General features: G+C 38.0%; 1 pseudogene; it reads left to right on the plus strand.

Moving 5' to 3' along the window:
• Nucleotides 1-953: 953 nt before the first annotated feature.
• On the plus strand, nt 954-2,200 carry LOC105468249 (hsc70-interacting protein pseudogene; annotated as a pseudogene).
• The last annotated feature ends 3,975 nt before the right edge of the window (nt 2,201-6,175 follow it).

Consider the following 6,175-nt stretch of genomic DNA (forward strand, 5'->3'; position numbering starts at 1 on the left):
ATCCAGTCTATCACTGATGGGCATTTGGGTTGATTCCATGTCTTTGTTATTGTGGATAGTGCTACAATGAACATATGTGTGCATGTGTCTTTACAATAGAGTGATTTATATTTCTTTGGGTAGATACCCAGTAATGGGATTGTTGGGTTGAATGGTGTTTCTGTCTTTAGGTCTTTGAGGAATCACCACACTGTCTTCCACAATGGCTGAACTAATTTACACTCCCATACACCCTTCCAAGACTGAACCAGAATAAATTGAATCCCTGAACAGACCAATAACAAGTTCTGAAATTGAGGCTGTAATTCACAGATGCCATCAAGCTGAATCCTCCCTTGGCCATTTTGTATGCCCACCAACCAAAAAAAGTTCAGGACCAGATGAATTCGCAGCTGAATTCTACCAGATGTACAAAGAAGGGCTGATACCAGTCCTACTGAAAATATTCCAAAACTGAAAAAGAAAGACTTCTCCCTAACTTATTCTATAAGGCCAGCATTATCCTTATAAGCAAAACCTGGCAGTTATATAACAAAAAATGATAATTCAGGCCAATATCCTTAATGAACATCAATGCAAAAGTCCTCCGCAAAATACTGGCAAACTGAATCCAGCAGCACAAGAAAAAGCTTATCCATCATGATCACGTAGGCATCATCCCTGGGATGCAAATATGCAAATCAATAAATGTGATTCGTCACGTAACAGAACCAAAGACAAAAAGACACATGATTATCTCAATAGATGCAGAGAAGGCTTTCGATAAAAATCAAAATCCATGCTAAAATCCATTAATAAACTGGGTATTGAAAGAACATACCTCAAAACAATAAGAGCCATCTGAGTCTGTTCTGACTCGCAGCAGCCGTCCCCTTCTGCACGGTCATGCCAAGCCAGCGCCTGGGCCTGGAACCTGGTCGCAGTCTCTCAGCTTCGCCCACCGCCTCCTGAACATGGAACCCTACAAAGTGAACAAGCTTCGGGCCTTTGTGAAAATGTGTAAGCAGGATCCGAGCGTTCTGCACACTGACGAAATGTGCTTCCTGAGGGAGTGGGTGGAGAGTATGGGAGGTAAAGTACCACCTGCTACTCAGAAAGCTAAATCAGAAGAAAATACCAAAGAAGAAAAACCTGATGGTAAGAAAGTGGAGGAAGACTTAAAGGCAGACAAAACATCAATTGAGTAAAGTGATCTAGAAATTGATAATGAAGGTGTGATTGAACCAGACACTGATGCCCCTCAAGAAATGGGAGATGAAAATGCAGAGATAACAGAGGATATGATGGATCAGGCAAATGATAAGAAAGTGGCTGCTATTGAAGCCCTAAATGATGGTGAACTGCAGAAAGCCACTGACTAATTCACTGATGCCATCAAGCTGAATCCTCCCTTGGCCATTTTGTATGCCAAGAGGGCCAGTGTCTTTGTCAAATTACAGAAGCCAAATGCTGCCATCCGAGACTGTGACAGAGCCATTGAAATAAATCCTGATTCAGCTCAGCCTTGCAAATGGCGAGGGAAAGCACACAGGCTTCTAGGCCACTGGGAAGAAGGAGCCCATCATCTTGCCCTTGGCTGTAAATTGGATTATGATGAAGATGCTGGTGCAATGCTGAAAGAAGTTCAACCTAGGGCAGAGAAAATTGCAGAGCATCGGAGAAAGTATAAGCAAAAATGTGAAGAGCGAGAGATCAAAGAAAGAATAGAAAGAGTTAAGAAGGCACGAGAAGAGCATGAGAGAGCCCAGAGGGAGGAAGAAGCCAGACGACAGTCCGGAGCCCAGTATGGTTCTTTTCCAGGTGGCTTTCCTAGGGGAATGTCTGGTAATTTTCCTGGAAGAATGCCTGGAATGGGAGGGGGCATGCCTGGAACGGCCGGATTGCCTGGACTCAATGAAATTCTTAGTGATCCAGAGGTTCTTTCAGCCATGCAGGATCCAGAAGTTATGGTGGCCTTCCAGGATGTGGCTCAGAACGTAGCAAATATGTCAAAATACTAGAGCAACCCAAAGGTTATGAATCTTATCAGTAAATTGTCAGCCAAATTTGGAGGTCAAGCATAATGCCCTTCTGATAAATAAAGCCCTTGCTGAAGGAAAAGCAACCTAGATCACCTTATGGATGTCGCAATAATACAAACCAGTGTACCTCTGACCTTCTCATCAAGAGAGCCGGGGTGCTTTGAAGATAATCCCTACCCCTCTCCTTGAAATGCAGCTGAAGCATTTTACAGTGGTTTACCATTAGGGTATTCATTCAGATAATGTTTTCCTACTAGGAATTACAAACTTCAAACACCTGTTAAACCTTAAAAATATTTAAAATAAATTTGAAGCATCTGTTAATTTTTATATTCTTTACTAATCATTTTGGATTTTTTCTTTGAATTACTGGGCAGGGAAGACACGTATGTATGAAATATTATTGCTCTAATTTGAGTGAAATAAAAGTGTTTTAGTACAAGGCAAACATAACTCATTTGAGGATAAAGTTTTTGTTGGATATGTGGTTCCTGAAGTATCTTGATTTGTCTTTTTAAATGCTTTATCTTTTTCTTTAAAGATTTATATCAATAAAACTAGTTGGGACCACCACCATTTCAGTAGGACCTGGGTAGGAACTGGAGGTACTTGGCAGGGCAGCAGCAATCTTGCTGTGTTTTAGATAACATGCATCATTGGGCAGGTTGCCCTTAAATCTTACACGGTGGTGAAGGGATGATTTTTTTGTAATCCTGCAGTAGAGTTGGAGTACTTAGTTCTGTTCTTGTCCAGTATATCTAATAAATGTCTCATATTATTTCCACATAGGGGAAATAAAGGATTATTTTGCTTTGTATATTTCATTGCTTAAAATTATCTTTCCTAGTCAAAAAAATTAAAATGCCCAACTCTGTGTCTGCTTCTGCTTGTTAAATATTTCTCCCTTACTTTTCTTGTGCTAAAGACAGGCTTTCTCAACCAGCATCATCACTGCTATCATCATTAATAGCATAATTTTAGAAGCATATTTAATGCTGAGTTTAATTCAATATGTAATATATATGGTAAATGTATTGTAATACCCACAATAACTGTATTTTCTTACTTGGCCATGAGAATGCTTTTTTAAGTGTTAGATTTCCACTCTGGCAAAATCTTGTCATATCGAAAGACGTTGGAAAGAGGGATTCCGTTTGGTGTTTGGTCTTCTACTTAGAAAATACCTAGTGCAGTTAGAGTTTATCTTGTAGTATTCATGTTTGTATTCTGAAGATAATAAGATTTGAGTTAAATTGATCTATACAGAGGGGAACCAATTTTTTGATCCAGTGTGAATTATAAATGAGATAATTCAGTTATTCATTGTGGCGTTGTTGAGACTGTAAAAGACTCATTGTCTTTGTATTCAGCTCATCCTTAAACAGTGTAACTATACCCCCACCTCTGTTTGATTTCTTTCCCTCCAATGATAAAGAAAATGACAAATTAAAAAAAAACAACCATCTCTGACAAACCCTCAGCAAACATCAACACTGAATGGGCAAAAGCTGGAAGCATTCCTCTTGAATACTTGCACAAGACAAGGATGCCCTCTCTCGCCACTCCTATTCAACATAGTATTGGAAGTTCTGGTCAGGGCAATCAGGCAAGTGAAAGAAATAAAGGGCATTCAAATAGGAAGAGAGGAAGTCAAAGTATCCCTGTTTGTAGATGACATGATTCTATATCTAGAAAACCCCATCTCAACTCAGCTGCAAAACTTTTTGTTTGTTTGTTTGTTTTGTTGTTGTTTTGGTTTTTTTGTTTTGTTTTGTGAGACAGAGTCTCGCTCTGTCACCCAGGCTGGAGTGCAATGGCTCAATCTGTGCTCACTGCAACCTCCACCTCTCGGGCTCAAGCAATTCTCCTGTCTCAGTCTCCCAAGTAGCTGGGATTACAGGCACCCACCACCACGCCTGGCTAATTTTTGTAGTTTCAGTACAGATGGAGTTTCACCATGTGAGTCAGGGTGGTTTCAAACTGACCTCAAATGATCTGCCCCCCCGCCATCCCCCGGCTTCCCAAAGTGCTGGGATTACAAGTGTGAGCCACTGTGCCTGGCCAGCCCCAAAGCTTCTTAAGCTTATAAACAACTTCAGGAAAGTCTCAAGATACAAAATTAATTTGCAAAAATCACTAGCATTCCAACCAACAATAGTCAAGACCAACATATACCAACAATAGTCAAGTTGAGTGCCAAATCATGAACGAATTCTCATTTACAATTGCCACAAAAAGAATAAAATACCTAAGAATATAGTTAACTAGGCAGTGAAAGATCTCTTTCATGAACTACAAAACATTGCTCAAAGAAATCAGAGATGACACAAATGGAAAAACATTCCATGCTCATAGACAAGAAAAATCAACATAGTTAAAACAGGCATACTGCCCAAAGCAATTTATAGATTCAATGCTATTCCCATTGAACTATCATTGACATTTTTCACAGAACTAGAAAAAACCTATTTTAAAGTTCATATGAAATCAAAAAGAGTCTGAATAGCCAAGGCAATTACAAAAAGGACAGAGCTGGAGGCATTGCTCTATCTGACTTCAAACTATACTACAGGGCTACAGTAATCAAAACAGCATGGTACTCATACAATAACCGATACATAATGGTACTGGTACATAACAGACCAATGGAACAGAATAGAGAACCCAGAAATAAGGCTTCACACCTACAATTATCTGATCTTCACAAAACCTGACAAAAACAAGCAATGGGGAAAGGATTCTCTATTCAGTAAATGGCATTGGGAGAACAGGCTAGCCATATAAGATTGAAAATGGACCCCTTCCTTACAACATATACAAAAATTAACTCAAGATGGATTAAAGACTTACATGTAAAACCCAAAAGTATAAAAATTCTGGAAGACAACTAAAGCAATACCATTCAGGACATAGGCATGGACAAAGATTTCATGACAAAGACACCAAAAGCATTTGCAATAAAAACAGAAATGGACAGTGGAATTTAATTAAACTAAAATGCTTCTGCACAGCAAAAGAAACTATCAGCAGAGTAAACAGACAATCTACAGAATGGGAGAAAATTTTTACAAACTATGCATCTGACACAGGTCTAATATTCAGAATCTATAAGGAACTTAAACAAATTTATAAGAAAAAACCTAACAGCCCCATAAAAATTAGGCAAAGGACGTGAACAGACACTTTCCAAAAGAATTAGATATTTTAAAAATAGCTCAATAAGTGTGTTAAAAACAAACAAAAAAAAGTTCCTATTACACATGCACATATACGTACATGATTACATCATGAATGCATACTTTTGATTATATATGCAAATACTTTTAATCTCAGTGTAAGCAAAATTTTAAATCTATATGAAATAGGACTTGATTATTAGATTTTTTTCGTGCCTGGATGGCTCTCTAGCCATCTGGTATTAATGTTTCTTAAATCTTCAGTGGTCTTCCATGCAAACAAATATATACTTTTTAAAATCTTTTTTATTTTTATGGATTTAGGAGTACAAGTGAAGTTGTGTTACATAGATATATTGTTTACTGGGCTTTTAGTGTGCATAACCATAAAAAAAGAAAAAATAATGTATCTTTTGCAGCAGCATGGTTGGAATGCGAGGCCATTATCCTTAGTGAAATCACTCAGAAAGAGAAAGGAAAAAATCTCATATTCTCACTTAAAAATGGGAGCTAAACAATGGGTACATACATACTTACAGAGTAGAATAATAGACTTTGGAAGCTGCAAAAGGTGGGACAATAGGAGGGGGGTGCGGTATGAAATATGCTATTTGGTTATAGCACCCCAATCAAAGACAGTGATTCCAATGGAGACCAAGGGAACTCTTTCTGAAGCTGATTATAGTCTCAAATTGTGTGCTCATTGCCTGAGGATGTTTGGTTTGTGAAAATATATGGGCCTACACACTTAAAATTTGTCAATTTTATATCTATGTCTACATGAATACTTCTATAGAAAGTTTTAAAAACAATATGGAAAAAAGATAAAAATTAGTAGATATGCGTATGGCAATCCTCAGTCTGCCTTGATTCACAGCCTTGAAATAATCATTGCAGTCTTCCAGAAATGAGAAACTTGACTGCCCTTTAGGTCTGAGAAAAAAAATAAAGGCAGTTTGACTTGCCTTTATTTTAATT

Source organism: Macaca nemestrina, chromosome 11 (assembly GCF_043159975.1).
Source record: "Macaca nemestrina isolate mMacNem1 chromosome 11, mMacNem.hap1, whole genome shotgun sequence".
NCBI lineage: Eukaryota > Metazoa > Chordata > Mammalia > Primates > Cercopithecidae > Macaca > Macaca nemestrina.